We start from the raw sequence: 18292 nt of genomic DNA, 5'->3' as shown, positions 1-18292 counted from the left end.
GGAGACTGACTAGGCCACTCCAGGACCTTGAGATGCTTCTTACGGAGCCACTCCTTGGTTGCCCTGGTTGTGTGTTTCGGGTCGTTGTCATGCTGGAAGACCCAGCCACGACCCATCTTCAATGCTCTTACTGAGTGAAGGAGGTTGTTGGCCAAGATCTCGCGATACATGGCTCCATCCATCCTCCCCTCAATACGGTGCAGTCGTCCTGTCCCCTTTGCAGAAAAGCATCCCCAAAGAATGATGTTTCCACCTCCACGCTTCACGGTTGGGATGGTGTTCTTGGGGTTGTCCTCATCCTTCTTCTTCCTCCAAACACGGCGAGTGGAGTTTAGACCAAAAAGCTCTATTTTTGTCTAATCAGACCACATGACCTTCTCCCATTCCTCCTCTGGATCATCCAGATGGTCATTGGCAAACTTCAGACGGGCCTGGACATGCGCTGGCTTGAACAGGGGGACCTTGCGTGCGCTGCAGGATTTTAATCCATGACGGCGTAGTGTGTTACTTATGGTTTTCTTTGAGACTGTGGTCCCAGCTCTCTTCAGGTCATTGACCAGGTCCTGCCGTGTAGTTCTGGGCTGATCCCTCACCTTCCTCATGATCATTGATTCCCCACGAGGTGAGATCTTGCATGGAGCCCCAGACCGAGGGTGATTGACCGTCATCTTGAACTTCTTCCATTTTCTAATAATTGCGCCAACAGTTGTTGCCTTCTCACCAAGCTGCTTGCCTATTGTCCTGTAGCCCATCCCAGCCTTGTGCAGGTCTACAATTTTATCCCTGATGTCCTTACACAGCTCTCTGGTCTTGGCCATTGTGGAGAGGTTGGAGTCTGTTTGATTGAGTTTGTGGACAGGTGTCTTTTATACAGGTAACGAGTTCAAACAGGTGCAGTTAATACAGGTAATGTGGAGAACAGGAGGGCTTCTTAAAGAAAAACTAACAGGTCTGTGAGAGCCGGAATTCTTACTGGTTGGTAGGTGATCAAATACTTACACGTTTGCCCACTGACAAAGAAATGATCAGTCTATAATTTTAATGGTAGGTTTTTTGAATAGTGAGAGACAGAATAACAACAACAAAAATTCAGAAAAACGCATGTCAAAAATGTTATAAATTGATTTGCATTTTAATGAGGGAAATAAGTATTTGACCCCTCTGCAAAACATGACTTAGTACTTGGTGGCAAAACCCTTGTTGGCAATCACAGAGGTTAGACGTTTCTTGTAGTTGGCAACCAGGTTTGCACACATCTCAGGAGGAATTTTGTCCCACTCCTCTTTGCAGATCTTCTCCAAGTCATTAAGGTTTCGAGGCTGACGTTTGGCAACTCGAACCTTCAGCTCCCTCCACAGATTTTCTATAGGATTAAGGTCTGGAGACTGGCTAGGCCAATCCAGGACCTTAAAGTGCTTCTTCTTGAGCCACTCCTTTGTTGCCTTGGCCGTGTGTTTTGGGTCATTGTCATGCTGGAATACCCATCCACGACCCATTTTCAATGCCCTGGCTGAGGGAAGGAGGTTCTCACCCAAGATTTGACGGTACATGGCCCTGTCCATCTTCCCTTTGATGCGGTGAAGTTGTCCTGTCCCCTTAGCAGAAAAACACCCCCAAAGCATAATGTTTCCACCTCCACGTTTGATGGTGGGGATGGTGTTCTTGGGGTCATAGGCAGCATTCCTCCTCCTCCAAACACGGCGAGTTGAGTTGATGCCAAAGAGCTCGATTTTGATCTCATCTGACCACAACACTTTCACCCAGTTCTCCTCTGAATCATTCAGATGTTCATTAGCAAACTTCAGACGGGCCTGTATATGTGCTTTCTTGAGCAGGGGGACCTTGCGGGCGCTGCAGGATTTCAGTTTTTCACGGCGTAGTGTGTTACCAATTGTTTTCTTGGTGACTATGTTCCCAGCTGCCTTGAGATCATTAACAAGATCCTCCTGTGTAGTTCTGGGCTGATTCCTCACCGTTCTCATGATCATTGCAACTCCACGAGGTGAGATATTGCATGGAGCCCCAGGCCTAGGGAGATTGACAGGTCTTTTGTGTTTCTTCCATTTGCGAATAATCGCACCAACTGTTGTCACCTTCTCACCAAGCTACTTGGCGATGGTCTTGTAGCCCATTCCAGCCATGTGTTGGTCTACAATCTTGTTCCTGACATCCTTGGAGAGCTCTTTGCTTCTGTGAACAGGTGTCTTTTATACAGGTAACAAGCTGAGATTAGGAGTGTGCTCCTAATCTCAGCTCATTACCTGTATAAAAGACACCTGGGAGACAGAAATCTGTCTGATTGAGAGGGGGTCAAATTCTTATTTCCCTCATTAAAATGCTAATCAAGTTATAACATTTTTGACGTGTTTTTCTGGATTTTTTTGTTGTTATTCTGTCTCTCACTGTTCAAATAAACCTACCATTAAAATGATAGACTAATAATTTTTTGTCAGTGGGCAAACGTACAAAATCAGCAGGGGATCAAATACTTTTTTCCCTGACTGTATGTCATGCAATAAAATGCAAATGAATTACTTAAAAATCATACAATGTGATTTTCTGGATTTTTGTTTTAGATTCCGTCTCTCACAGTTGAAGTGTACCTATGCTAAAAATTACAGACCTCTACATGCTTTGTAAGTAGGAAAACCTGCAAAATCGGCAGTGTATTAAATACTTGTTCTCCCCACTGTATGTGTAGTTTCATGTTATCACTTGTTGCTTTGCATGTTGTCACATGTTATCACATTAACTTCAAATAAGATCACATTAAAACATCCCACTGCTGGCTTGACTCTGAAGCTAAGCAGGGTTGGTCCTGGTCGGTCCCTGGATTGGAAACCAGATGCTGCTGGAAATGGTGTTGGAGGGCCAGTACGAGGTACTCTTTCCTCTGGTCAAAAAAAATATCCCAATGCCCCAGGGCAGTGATTGGGGACATTGCCCTGTGTAGGGTGCCGTCTTTCACATTGGACGTTAAATGGGTGTCCCGACTCTCTGTGGTCACTAAAGAGCCCATGGCACATATCGTAAGAGTAGGGGTGTTAACCCCGGTGCCCTGGCTAAATTCCTCATCATGGCCACCTAATCATCCCCAGCTTCTAATTGGCTCATTCATCCCCCCGCTCCCCTGTAACTATTCCCCAGGTCGTTGCTGTAAATGAGAATGTGTTCTCAGTCAACTTACCTGGTAAAAAAAATGATGTGCAGCTTATAACGGCTTCATAAAGCCTTCATAAACATCTTTAACCATATGTCATGCTCTATAAAGGGTTCATAAATGTGGCATAAATGTTTGACATAACCACCGATGTTAAATGTGATATAACCCACTATGTCAATTATGACATAAACATGTGTTTTATAAAGGGTGGCATAAGCACCACTCAATAAAGGCTTTGTAAATCATATTGAATTGTGTTCACAACAATGCTTAAACCACATCAGGGGATGACTTCTGAGGTCTGGGAAAAATCTAAGACACGTAGATTTTTTAGTGTAGTTGGCCTTTATTTCAGTGGGCATGCCCTGCACTGTTTCTGTAGCACAATAAGTGTACGTGATGAGATCGCAAATCAAATGCCCACTTGTGGTGCCACTGGACAGCATAAAACAAGTAAGTTAAAATGTTTTTATTGTAATTTAAATTAGTTTGTAGCAGTTAGGTGTTGTTATATTACATAGCTACTGTACCTCAATCATTATTTCAAATAATTTCAGTGACTTCACAGCAATTGCTAGCTAAGTTAGCTAGCTAGCAAAATGTATTTAGCTAGCAGACTCAGCTAAATAAAAATCCCCCAAGATACACCCACAGAGGAATACAATAGTACGAATCAAATGGAGTTTCCCATCTCCCCTTTACAGAAGTGCCCTTATCCAGATGGTTTGACAAAGGCATTTCCTAACAGACCTGCTAACTTTCTTTGTTGTTACTTTAAGGTTGGAACCAACATGTAGTACCTCTACCAGGCAGAGAGGCAAGAACCATTCATCCGCCAGCTCAGGAACACGCTACACTGTTCACAGCCCTGTGTAATGTTCAATGTCATTGCATTGCTGGACATTTTAAAACTTAATGTAGGTGTATTGTTTTAAAAATGTCAAAATGTATGTTAGTTATTAGTGATAATTCCCGAAGTGTTAATACATTTGTGTTTACATCATTAATCCTTTATGTGTAATGAATGACCAAAGGGGTCTGACTTTAAAGTAAGTACAGCGTCATGTGATATAGAGTCTTTATGGATGTGTTATGAATGATCGAAGGTGTCTCACTTCAAATGAAGTATTACAGGACACTACATAAAGTGTCAATGAATAGGTTATTAACATTCTACTGATTTATAACATATTCAGACCTTTGGTATGAGACTCGGAATTGAGCTCTGATGCGTCCTGTTTCCATTGATCATCCTTGAGATGTTTCTACAAGTTGATTGGAGTCCACCTGTGGTAAATTCAATTGAATGGACATGATTTGACAACTGTCTATATAAGGTCCCACAGTTGACAGTGCATGTCAGAGAAAAAACCAAGACATGAGGTCGAAGGAATTGTCCGTAGAGCTCCGAGACAGGATTGTGTCGAGGCACAGATCTGGGGAAGGTTACCAAAAAATGTCTGCAGCATTGAAGGTCCCCAAGAAAACAGTGGCCTCCATCATTCTTAAATGGAAGAAGTTTGGAAACACCAAGACTCTTCCTAGAGCTCGCCGCCCGGCCAAACTGAGCAATCGGGAGAATGGCCTTGGTCAGGGAGGTGACCAACGACCCGATGGTCACTCTGACAGAGCTCTAGAGTTCTTCTGTGGAGATGGGATAACATTCCAGAAGGACAACCATCTCTGCAGCACTCCACCAATCAGGCCTTTATGGTAGCGTGGCCAGACGGAAGCCACTCCTCAGTAAAAGGCACGTGACAGCCCACTTGGAGTTTGCCAAAAGGCACCTAAAAACTCTCAGACCATGAGAAACAAGATTCTCTGGTCTGATGAAACCAAGATTGAACTCTTTGGCCTGAATGCCAAGCGTCACGTCTGGAGGAAACCTGGCACCATCCCTATGGTGAAGCATGGTGGTGGCAGCATCATGCTGTGGGGATGTTTTTCAGCGGCATGGACTGGGAGACTATTCAGGATCAAGGCAAAGATGAACAGAGCAAAGTACAGAGAGATCCTTGATGAAAACCTGCTCCAGAGTGCTCAGGACCTCAGACTGAGGTGAAGGTTCACCTTCCAACAGGACAACAACCCTAAGCACACAGCCAAGACGACACAGGAGTGGCTCGGGACCAGTCTCTGAATGTCCTTGAGTGGCCCAGCTAGAGCCCGGACCTGAAAATAGCTGTGCAGCGACACTCCCCATCCAACCTGACAGAGCTTGAGAAGATCTGCAGAGAAGAATGGGAGAAACTCCCCAAATACATGTGTGCCAATCTTGTAGCGTCATACCCAAGAAGACTCAATGCTGTAATCGCTGCTAAAGGTGTTTCAACAAAGTACTGAGTAAAGGGTCTGAATACTTATGTAAATGTAATATTTCTGTTTTTTCTAAAAAACTGTTTTTGCTTTATCATTATGGGGTATTGTGTGTAGGTTGATGAGGCGAAAAAACAATTTAATCAATTTTAGAATAAGGCTGTAACGTAACAAAATGTAGAAAAAGTCAAGGGGTCTGAATACTTTCCCAAGGCACTGTATGTTGAAAAAATAAATAAAAATAAAATAAAACATCATACTGTATCAGTATTTAATCATCTGGAATGAGTTATCCATTATGATTATATTTTTCTCTGCAAAACTGACAGGTGCTCAATTGAGGAAGTTTAAAGATGGAAAAACAAATAGATACAGTAAAGGCCTTGCACATGCCTGGAGTATTTAAAATACATTCAAATGTATCATTTCACGTAGCCATCCTTCCTGAGAAGGCTAAATGTACCATAACCTGTTTGCATCTCAGATACAGATGGAAAACACAGGGCCGGGTAAACAAAAAAGGAAAGAATATATATACAGTGGGGAGAACAAGTATTTGATACACTGCCGATTTTGCAGGTTTTCCTATTTACAAAGCATGTAGAGGTCTGTAATTTGTATCATAGGTACACAGAAAATCACATTGTATGAATTTTAAGTAATTAATTTGCATTTTATTGCATGACATAAGTATTTGATCACCTACCAACCAGTAAGAATTCCGTCTCTCACAGACCTGTTAGTTTTTCTTTAAGAAGCCCTCCTGTTCTCCACTCATTACCTGTATTAACTGCACCTGTTTGAACTCGTTACCTGTATAAAAGACACCTGTCCACACACTCAATCAAACAGACTCCAACCTCTCCACAATGGCCAAGACCAGAGAGCTGTGTAAGGACATCAGGGATAAAATTGTAGACCTGCACAAGGCTGGGATGGGCTACAGGACAATAGGCGAGCAGCTTGGTGAGAAGGCAACAACTGTTGGAGCAAATATTAGAATATGGAAGAAGTTCAAGATGACGGTCAATCACCCTCGGTCTGGGGTTCCATGCAAGATCTCACCTCGTGGGGCATCAATGATCATGAGGAAGGTGAGGGATCAGCCCAGAACTACACGGCAGGACCTGGTCAATGACCTGAAGAGAGCTGGGACCACAGTCTCAAAGAAAACCATTAGTAACACACTACGCCGTCATGGATTAAAATCCTGCAGCGCACGCAAGGTCCCCCTGCTCAAGCCAGCGCATGTCCAGGCCCGTCCGAAGTTTGCCAATGACCATCTGGATGATCCAGAGGAGGAATGGGAGAAGGTCATGTGGTCTGATGAGACAAAAATAGAGCTTTTTGGTCTAAACTCCACTCGCCGTGTTTGGAGGAAGAAGAAGGATGAGGACAACCCCAAGAACATCATCCCAACCGTGAAGCGTGGAGGTGGAAACATCATTCTTTGGGGATGCTTTTCTGCAAAGGGGACAGGACGACTGCACCGTATTGAGGGGAGGATGGATGGAGCCATGTATCGCGAGATCTTGGCCAACATTGAACATTGAAGATGGGTCATGGCTGGGTCTTCCAGCATGACAACAACCCGAAACACACAGCCAGGGCAACTAAGGAGTGGCTCCGTAAGAAGCATCTTAAGGTCCTGGAGTGGCCTAGCCAGTCTCCAGACCTGAACCCAATATAAAATCTTTGGAGGGAGCTGAAAGTCCGTATTGCCCAGCGACAGCCCCAAAACCTGAAGGATCTTGAGAAGGTCTGTATGGAGGAGTGGGCCAATCCCTGCTGCAGTGTGTGCAAACCTGGTCAAGACCTACAGGAAACGTATGATCTCTGTAATTGCAAACAAAGGTTTCTGTACCAAATATTAAGTTCTGCTTTTCTGATGTATCAAATACTTATGTCATGCAATAAAATGCAAATTAATTACTTAAAAATCATACAATGTGATTTTCTGGATTTTTGTTTTAGATTCCGTCTCTCACAGTTGAAGTGTACATATGATAAACATTACAGACCTCTACATGTTTCGTAAGTAGGAAAACCTGCAAAATCGGCAGTGTATCAAATACTTGTTCTCCCCACTGTACGTGATCACATGTAAAGAGTTCCAAAAACACATTTTCACATGATTTCACATGTGAAATATAATGTGAAATTGGGATTTAGCACGTGAAATCATGTGTTTTTCTGTAAGGGACAGTCCCACCCAGATACTATATACTGCCAAAAACATCTGTGAGTAATGCAAGATCCTTTCAGAATTGTTATTTTAGTTGAGCTGTCCTCAGTGGTGCTGTAAGGAGACATTTGAATCCTGCTCTGCCCACCCGCTGAATCCCGCTATGCGCTGTGGATCTATGATTTCTGATTTCTACATCTGGATTCTTTCACTTAGTACAGACTTTGATGACAGTTATATTTTCTCCTCAGTCATCTCTCTGTACATGTCTTACAATGTGATTTTCTGGATTTTTGTGTTAGATTCCGTCTCTCACAATTGAAGTGTACCTATGCTAAAAATTACAGACCTCTACATGCTTTGTAAGTAGGAAAACCTGCAAAATCGGCAGTGTATCAAAAACTTGTTCTCCCCACTGTATATAGTATATGACTAATTCGTTATCACATTATAACCTACATTATGGGCCAGTTTAACAGATCCAGATTAATATGTATATTTTGTGCATAGTGTTGGTCAGTTGTTATGAGACATTATGAGAAAATGAAGGGATATACAGTTTCATGTGAAGTATAAAGTACGATCTGCATAAATAGTCAGTATCACAGAAAACATTACACATTATCAACACAAATAATCTTTATTTCAATAATATCACCTAAGCGCAAACATGTTTTCACCATGTAATTTAGACAACATAATTGCAAAATAATTAATAAAAAAACTGAAAGGATACTACATCCACAGAGATCCTATAAAAATGTGTTTGACTCCATCCACTCGAGGCCACTAGCGATGTGTTACCGTCTCTGCTCCCCCATGTACTGTAGGTATGTATGCGTGTGTGCGTATGTATGTATGTATGTATGTACAGTTGAAGTCGGAAGTTTACATACACCTTAGCCAAATACATTTAAACTCAGTTTTTCACAATTCCTGACATTTCATCCTAGTAAAAAGTATCTGTCTTAGGTCAGTTAGGATCACCACTTTATTTTAAGAATGTGAAATGTCAGAATAATAGTAGAGAAAATTATTTATTTCAGCTATTATCTCTTTCATCACATTCCCAGTGGGTCAGAAGTTTACATACACTCAATTAGTATTTGGTAGCATTGCCTTTAAATTGTTTAACTTGGGTCAAACGTTTCGGGTAGCCTTCAACAAGCTTCCCACAATAAGTTGGGTGGATTTTGGCCCATTCCTCCTGACAGAGCTGGTGTAACTGAGTCAGGTTTGTAGGCCTCCTTGCTCGCACACGCTTTTTCAGTTCTGCCCACAAATGTTCTATAGGATTGAGGTCAGGGCTTTGTGATGGCCACTCCAATACTTTGACTTTGTTGTCCTTAAGCCATTTTGCCACAACTTTGGAAGTATGCTTGGGGTCATTGTCCATTTGGAAGACCCATTTGCGACCAAGCTTTAACTTCCTGACTGATGTCTTAAGATGTTGCTTCAATATATCCACATACTTTTCCTTTCTCATGATGCCATCTATTTTGTGAAGTGCACCAGTCCCTCCTGCAGCAAAGAACCCCTACAGCATGATGCTGCCACCCCCGTGCTTCACGCATTTGGAAATTGCTCCCAAGGATGAACCAGACTTGTGGAGGTCTACAATCTTTTCTCTGAGGTCTTTGCTGATTTCTTTAGATTTTCCCATGATGTCAAGCAAAGAGGCACTGAGTTTGAAGGTAGGCCTTGAAATACATCCACAGGTACACCTCCAATTGACTCAAATGATGTCAATTAGCCTATCAGAAGCTTCTAAAGCCATGACATCATTTTATGGAATTTTCCAAGCTATTTAAAGGCACAGTCAACTTAGTGTATGTAAACTTCTGACCCACTGGAATTGTGATACAGTGAATTATAACTGAAATAATCTGTCTGTAAACAATTGTTGGAAAAATTACTTGTGTCATGCACAAAGTAGATGTCCTAACTGACTTGCCAAAACTATAGTTTGTTAACAAGAAATTTGTGGAGTGGTTGAAAAACTAGTTTTAATGACTCCAACCTAAGTGTTGTGATGTCATGAGAGGCTACACAGCTTTCAGCGGGATTGCTCAAGTAGTGCAAGGAGACCAGGTTCAACCAAAACAAGGATTTTATTAAAGGTCTTGGGAAACTAACGAAAGTATAACACAATACTGTTCTCTGGTGGCTCTTAAGGGTTAACAGTTCAGGGATGTCTCTTCCACATCCAAAATCATAACTCTCCCTCGCTCAAATAACTTTTCCCCAGTCTTACTGTCTTCCACGTTGCAGCTAGTGGCCAACCCAGCAAAACGTCCTTCCAAATGTCCCACACGTATTTCCACAGGTGCATATATCCAAAGGTGAGTATTTCCCAAAGGTAAGTATCTCCAAATCCTTATATTCCTCATGGAAGTGGACGTGCAGCACTCTTGTCCTCCAGAGAGCCCCCTTGGAGACCGTGTCTCTTCCCTTCAACAAACCTTCAGCTCATCAGCTCCTGATTGGTTTCAGCTGCGTGGGAAGATTGGCCATAGAGGGTTGGAGTTCCCGACCATACCAGCAGATGGAGCCATAGCTGTCTGGGTTTGCAGCCATCTCAGGGGATGTAACGTCCCTCCAGGACACAGCCTCTCGTGACATCACACATCCCCCTCCTCGGGACCGACGTCCTCGTCGGGGTAAAGGCAGCGAAGAAGGCATCACGCCGGGAGAGGGCGTCCGCATTGCCGTGGTGCTTGCCAGCCTGCTCTCTCTTCAACTCCTCCACCTCTAGGACCAGGGACTCAGCCTCCTGTTGTCTCTCCTTGAGTTTCTTACTGAACGCATCAGCCTTGGTTTTAGCAGAGTTTAGCTTCTGTTGAGCAGCTTTCAGTTCCTTCTCTCTCTCTGCCTCCGCATTCTTCATCTTGTTCTCCAACACCTTGTACTTCTCTTCTGCCTTCTTCTGGACCTCCTTACTACTGCGCAGGGTCTCCTCACACTCCTCGATGGTCCTGCGCAGCCTCTCCAGCTCCTCCTGTTGCTTAGGAAGGAGCTCTGTTGGAGTTTAGCCTGGAGGATATCTAACTCTTCTGTCTTCATGTCTAACTGTTGCTTTAACAAACGATACCTCTCAGCGGTCCCCTTCAGACCAGACAGTTCTTTGTCCAGATTCTGTAGCTCCGTCTCTGTGTCGGTCTGGGCACCTGCCATCCCTATCAGAGCCCGGGCGGGAGTGAGTAACTCGGAGGATTGCACCGGAGCCTTCCCAGGATGAGTCTTGCCTCTCCGTTTCCGAGGTACTCGGGTTATCCTCTCCTGAGACTCTCTCCAGAGTGGGTAAAAGGCTGGGCAGTCTCGTCCAATTAGGACAGGGACGGGGAGGGAATCAACCACCCCCGCCGTCGTGTGTATGGTTCCCCGTGTGCTGGTCATTGTAAGTTCAGTAATGGGGTATTCTCTGGTGTCCCCATGGACACAGGAAACTGGGAGGACTTTCCCCGGGGGTCAGACACGTTGGGCCCACCAAATCCTTACGCACCAGGGTGGCCCGGCTACCAGAATCCAGTAAGGCCTCCACATCATGGTGATTCACAGTTACCGGGCAGGTGGGGGTCGATCTGGGCCGCCATCTACGACTCCCAAGAGCGAGGCCAAACGGTGTGTGGGTGCTGAGCTGGAGGACTCCGCAGTGGGCATAGGTTCATCGGCTGGTTTCCCACACTGCCAGGAGATATGTCCCATCTCCCCACACCGGTAACACTGTCGAGTTTCCCCCTCCTGGTGTACTCTTCTTGGACCCGCCTGGTTTCTGGCTCCCCCCTGGAGCCGGGATAAGTCCTGACGTGGCTGGGTTCGAGACCTTGGGGTCCTTTGGACGGGTTCTTCCCATTTGTGGTGGGGCCGCACTCCTGGGGTCTTTTCGGGAAGCATTCAGCATCTCCGCTGTGGCCTGGTACTTTTCCACAGCTTCCACGGTCAGATCAGCCGTGGTCAAGGCCTGTTGACTGATGAACCGTTTTGCCTCATAAGGCAGGGCGCGTAGGTAACGATCCACCACAACGGCCTCCACCACCGCCGCTGCTGTATTCCTCTGCGGATCCAGCCATTTCCCTTGCGATTCGGACAAGTTCATGCATCTGCGCCCGAGGAGGTTGGTCTGGTTGGAAGGTCCAGCTGTGAAAGCGCTGGGCCATACCAAACTTTGTGAGTCCATATCTGCTGAGGATCTCAGACTTCAGGGCATCATAGTCAGTAACCTGGTCAGGGCCCAGGTCCCGGACAGCATTCAGCGCTTCCCCGGTTAGGAAGGGGGGCTAACAGACCAACCCACTGTTGCTTGGGCCAGGCTTCCCTAGTGGCCGTGGCCTCAAATGCATGCAGGTATGCCTCAATGTCATCGGTAGCTCCCATCTTAGATATAAAGTCACTTGCCTTTATTGGGCGGGTATTTTGGACCACCCTCTGTCTCTGCAACTGCAATTCCTCTGCCTTCAGAAGGTTGGCTTTCTTTTGCTCCTCCAAGAGAGCCACGTTTGCTTGCATCTGGGCTTGCTGGCCAGCAACAAGGGCTTTCAATATGTCCTCCATTTCAGTCGGCGGGGAGCCTACGGCCAACTTGGAAAACTGGGTGATCAAACCTTCGGTATCCTCCTCTGACATGCACTATTAACGCTTGAGCGTGCCTGTATTCTCCACCATCTGTGATGTCACGAGAGGCTACACAGCTTTCAGCGGGATTGCTCAAGTAGTGCAAGGAGACCAGGTTCAACCAAAACAAGGATTTTATTAAAGGTCTTGGGAAACTAACGAAAGTATAACACAATACTGTTCTCTGGTGGCTCTTAAGGGTTAACAGTTCAGGGATGTCTCTTCCACATCCAAAATCATAACTCTCCCTCGCTCAAATAACTTTTCCCCAGTCTTACTGTCTTCCACGTTGCAGCTAGTGGCCAACCCAGCAAAACGTCCTTCCAAATGTCCCACACGTATTTCCACAGGTGCATATATCCAAAGGTGAGTATTTCCCAAAGGTAAGTATCTCCAAATCCTTATATTCCTCATGGAAGTGGACGTGCAGCACTCTTGTCCTCCAGAGAGCCCCCCTTGGAGACCGTGTCTCTTCCCTTCAACAAACCTTCAGCTCATCAGCTCCTGATTGGTTTCAGCTGCGTGGGAAGATTGGCCATAGAGGGTTGGAGTTCCCGACCATACCAGCAGATGGAGCCATAGCTGTCTGGGTTTGCAGCCATCTCAGGGGGATGTAACGTCCCTCCAGGACACAGCCTCTCGTGACATCACAGTGTATATAAACTTCCGACTTCAACTGTATGTATGTATAAGATATGGGAGAGGAGAGGCTAACTCCTACTAGTGGACGTGGGTTGATTTAATGTTTTGGGGCCAACTGAATTGTACTTGTTTTTTAAACATACACACCTGTGTCTGATATGGTTTAATAAAGGACTGAGAGCAAAGGCACATATTTGTCACACTTCTTTGTCAGTACTGATTTTAGACATACAGTGAGCTCCAAAAGTATTGGGACAGTGACACATTTCTTGTTGTTTTGGCTCTGCACTCCAGCACTTTGGATTTGAAATGATACAATGACTATGAGGTTAAAGTGCCCACTGAAATATTTAATTTGAGGGTATTTTCATCCATATGCGGTGAACCGTTTAGAAATGACAGCACTTTTTGTACATTCTCTCTTATATGTGTATTAAAGTAGTAAAAAGTTAGGTTTTTGGTATCATATTCATAGCACGCAATGACTACATTGCTTGCAAATGTGAACTTGACTCTTGTGCTTTTGTACCTATAGTCTATTACCATAATGATAATCACAATATAATGTTGAACAATCAGATATTACTACATTCAAATCTACATAAAAAAATCTGTAGCAGAGCACTTAAGTTGATGATGTCATAGTTGTAACCACTCCCTTCAAGATGATTTGATAGTCTCTTTCATCGGCCATAAGGCCATCTAATCAGTTAGTTCATTGCATATTTTACTGATTTTGCCTAAATTGCTACAATCATTTGATCTAAGGGTCTGGATTCAATCCGTGTGCGAAGTTCCGCATTGCAGCCCAATTGACATTTAAAGTCAATGTTCCATTCATGGCATTATCGGAAATTACCTTTACATTTTAAGCACGCTACAGCGCAGGATTTCAGCGATAAGGATTGAATCCAGCACTACCCCGTCAAGACCAGACTTGTGGTTACACGTAAGAGAAATAGTTGATAGGGTTATAATACCTACAGTAACCTCCTCCTCCTTCCAAATATTGGTGATCCAAATGCACCTTGGTCATGAATTATTTGTATTTGCTGATATGGTAGTAGATTACACAGAACAGAGCCATTTTAACAAGACATCATTGCTCAGCTCTTTCGAGTTACTAGGTAGTCATCATGTTCAGGCAAGTGCACAGATAGGGCTCAACCAGTGCCCGAGCAGCTGCTCTTTTGCCGGCCTATGAAAAATTGCCCTTGCAGCTCGGTGGACTTTTTACAATTGTATGAATAATAAAAGTAAAATAAATTGTCTCTTTAAATTTTTTATGCAACGAATTGTACATCAAACTAGCTAATTTCATGAGCTCTTGAATCTTAGTAAATGTCCCATTCACCTGCCCTATGAGCACACTCGTCTGACTTGCATGCAGTGGCCACTGGCTGCAGATGACGGGTGGGGAGACTTGAATGCTAGTAGGAGGCTATTATTGAGTTGGATCTGTCATATGTGTCTCTCACTGTTAGGGACAAAGAATGGGCTAATTCTACTACTTGTTAGTAAGAGGCAGATGTCAGAAGCAGAACAAACTCAAATCAAGTAAAACTAGTTTGTTTCACCAGCATAGCTAACAGAAGTGTAAAGTAACTATACAGAACAAAAATATAAACGCAACATGTAACGTGTTGGTCCCATGTTTCATGAGCTGAAATAAAAGATCCCAGACATTTTCCATACGCACAAAAAGCTTATTTCACTCAAATTCTGTGCACAAATTTGTTAACATCCCTGTTAGTGAGCATTCCTCCGTTGCCAAGATAATATATCCACCTGACAGGTGTGGCATATCAAGAAACTGACTAGACTAAACTTCATGATCATTACACAGGCGCACCTTGTGCTGCGGACAATAAAAGGCCACTTTAAAATGTGCAAAATAGTCAGTAACACAGAAAACATTACACATTATCAAAACAAATCATCTTTATTTCAATAATATCACGTAAGTGCAAACATGTTTTCACCATGCCATTTAGACAACATAATTTCATCAGCTGGAGTTGCAAAACAATGAATCAAAAAACTGAAAGGATACTACATCCACAGAGATCCTATAAAAATCTGTATGACTACATCCACTCGAGGCCACTAGCGATGTGTTACTGTCTCTGCTCCCTATGTACTGTAGGTATGTATGCGTGTATGTGTGTATGTATGTATGTATGTATGTAAAGATATGGGAGAGGAGAAGCTAACTCCTACTAGTGGACGTGGGTTGATTTAATGTTTTGGGGCCAACTGGATTGTACTTGTTTTTTAAAACTACACACCTGTGTCTGATATGGTTTAATAAAGAACTGAGAGCAAGGCACATATTTGTCACACTTCTTTGTCAGTACTGATTTTAGACATACAGTGAGCTCCAAAAGTATTGGGACAGTGACACATTTCTTGTTGTTTTGGCTCTGCACTCCAGCACTTTGGATTTGAAATGATACAATGACTATGAGGTTAAAGTGCACACTGACAGATTTAATTTGAGGGTATTTTCATCCATATGGGGTGACCCGTTTAGAAATTACAGCACTTTTTGTACATAGTCCCCACATTTTAGGGGACAAATTCACTTATATGTGTATTAAAGTAGTAAAAAGTTAGATTTTTGGTCTCATATTCATAGCACGCAATGACTACATTGCTGGTGATTCTACAAATTTGTTGGATGCATTTGCTGTTTTTTTTCAGTTGTGTTTCAGATTATTTTGTGCCCAATATAAATTATTGGTAAATAATGTATTGTGTCATTTTGGAGTCACTTTTATTGTAAATAAGAATAGAATATGTTTCTAAACACTTCTACATTCATGTGGATGCTACCATGATTACGGATAATCCTGAAATAATCGAATTTTGGTCATTCATCAGAAAGTTACAGACGCACAAATATCATACCCCCAAGACATGGTAACCTCTCACCATTACAATAACAGGGGAGGTTAGTATGTCTTAGGGATATTTGTGCGTCTGTAACTTTCTCACTCATCATTTTTCACGAATCATTCAGGATTATCCGTAATCATGGTAGCATCCACATTAATGTAGAAGTGTTTAGAAACATATTATATTCTTATTTACAGTGAAAGTGACTTCAAAATTACACAATACATTATTTACCATTTATTTATATTGGTAGAATTTGTACAGTCACAAGCTGGATGTAGTCATTGCGTGCTATGAATATGAGACCAAGAACCTAACTTTTTACTACTTTTATACACATATAAGTGAATTCGTCCCAATACTTTTGGTCCCCTAAAATGGGAGGGAATATGTACAAAAAGTGCTGTAATTTCTAAACAATTCCCCCGATATGGATGAAAATACCCTCAAATTAAATCTGTCAGTCTGCACTTTAACCTCATTGTCAATATATAATTTCAATTCCAAAGTGCTTGAGTACAGAGCCAAAACAACAACTAAATTGTCACTGTCTCAATACTTTTGGAGTTCACTGTATTTATTCTGAAAACAATTGTATTTCTGAAGAGTCAGATTGAAATATTTTACCAGAAACTATCATTCTAAACGCCCTTCTGAACCAACTGTAAAAGAATGCATACACCATGGGATTAATAGTTGAATTCAAATAGCCAATCCATATAAGTGTTTCAAACAAACGGGTGGGGTAGAGTAACTAATAAAAGGATCAATACAGTTGACGCCAAAAAAGGGTGTCCAGAATGATAGAAATACCCCCATAATGATAGCAAGTGTTTTGGTGGCCTTCCTCTGTGATTTGCCTACACAGTTCTGATTGGTTGTACCCTGAATTGAGCGTGCCTGTCTCCGTGCTATAAGGAAAATCTTTAGGTAGATGCTAAGCATCCCTACTCCTGGGATGTAGAATGAGATCACCGAAGCCACAATACTTGACACTTTGTTTTGAAACAAAATACATCCTCCCTCACAGGCAATGTTTTTATAGTAAAAATCCTCAATGCCCCAAATATTGAGCTCCAGAAATATCATACAAAACCCTACTATGGCAGAAACAGTCCAGGTGACCAACATCATAATCAGAACAACGTGAACAGTTATTTTAGTTCTATAAAGGAGAGGGTGACACACTGCATAATACCGGTCAATAGAAATAAAACACAAATTAAGAATGGATGTATTGCACAACATAACATCAGTGCTGGTGTAGATTTTACAGAATAAATCTCCAAAATACCAGCAGCTTTCCACTGAATATACCATTCTGGGAGGCATCACTAAAACCCCCAAGAGGAGGTCTGACACAGCCAGAGAGAGGATGAGGTAGTTGGTTGGGGTGTGGAGCTGTTTGAAGTGAATGATGGGGATGATTACAAGAAGGTTGCCACACACTGTGAGAACAGACATTGAGCCAAGGAAGAGATAAAGTAATACTCTTATTGTTGGAGGAAAGATTGATCTTTTGCAAGACCCATTCACTGATTCAAAACATAGAAGTATATTCTCAAAAATATCAGCCTTGCTTAGACTGATTCCTAGTTCCATGGTCGTGGTTGAAAGAATCTTATCTGAAATAAAAAATATACATTATTGTCACATTATTTATTACTATAGATTTAAAGATCAATTACAGAATATTAGTTGGAAATAATTACATTATGCATGGTTTAATTTAAAATGTAAAAGCTATGTTTTTCGACACAGTATGGTGTCACTTAGTTTAATTTATTAAATTATTGTTGCTTATTCATATGAAATATTTTCACAAATACCCAGAGACATGTTTTTTCCATTTCAAAAGGTGTGACATACAATGTAAGTGTTTCCAATTCAGCAAGTATGATTTGTTTTCATGGTGCTTCATCATACCTTACCTCTCAGCGATGCAGATGGTGATGCATCACATGTGAATCCCTTTTCCCTGGTCACAATGTGATACAAAAATCGGAACTTGAATGTCATGCTTTTGTACCCATAGTCTATTACCATAATGATGATTACAATATCCTTTTGACCAATCAGATATCGCTACATTCAACTCTACAGGGCACTAAAGCTGATGATGTCATATGGTTGTAACCTCTCACCTCAGCAGCACCATTGAGGATAATTGTTAAACCTTGACAAGTATCATGCCATTTTATAAAGGACTCAAATTCAGATTTTCAGTTAAACACTGTTACACAAAAAGAAACAGCCACATTTTGAGAGCAGTATAATGTGCAAAAGATATTTCTCAAATGCTTCAATTCAGTTCTATTTAGTTTTACTGGGGAGGTCGGGTAATGTAATTATGTGCACTAGCACAAAACACCACATCTGTCATTTTAGTCTATCAATGTGTCTATGGAGCCCCACAATGTAATACATAAAATATTCTGACTTCCCAGGCAGTATATGGGATGCAAGGAATTTATCCA

General features: G+C 42.5%; 1 pseudogene; it reads right to left on the bottom strand.

The window, feature by feature from the left end:
• Positions 1-16392: 16392 nt before the first annotated feature.
• Positions 16393-17417, bottom strand: LOC121549165 (annotated as a pseudogene).
• Positions 17418-18292: the final 875 nt, after the last annotated feature.

Source organism: Coregonus clupeaformis, unplaced genomic scaffold (genome assembly GCF_020615455.1).
Source record: "Coregonus clupeaformis isolate EN_2021a unplaced genomic scaffold, ASM2061545v1 scaf1844, whole genome shotgun sequence".
Taxonomy (NCBI): Eukaryota; Metazoa; Chordata; class Actinopteri; order Salmoniformes; family Salmonidae; genus Coregonus; species Coregonus clupeaformis.
Note: the sequence above shows the minus strand (reverse complement) of the source record. Positions and strands in the feature narration are given on the sequence as shown.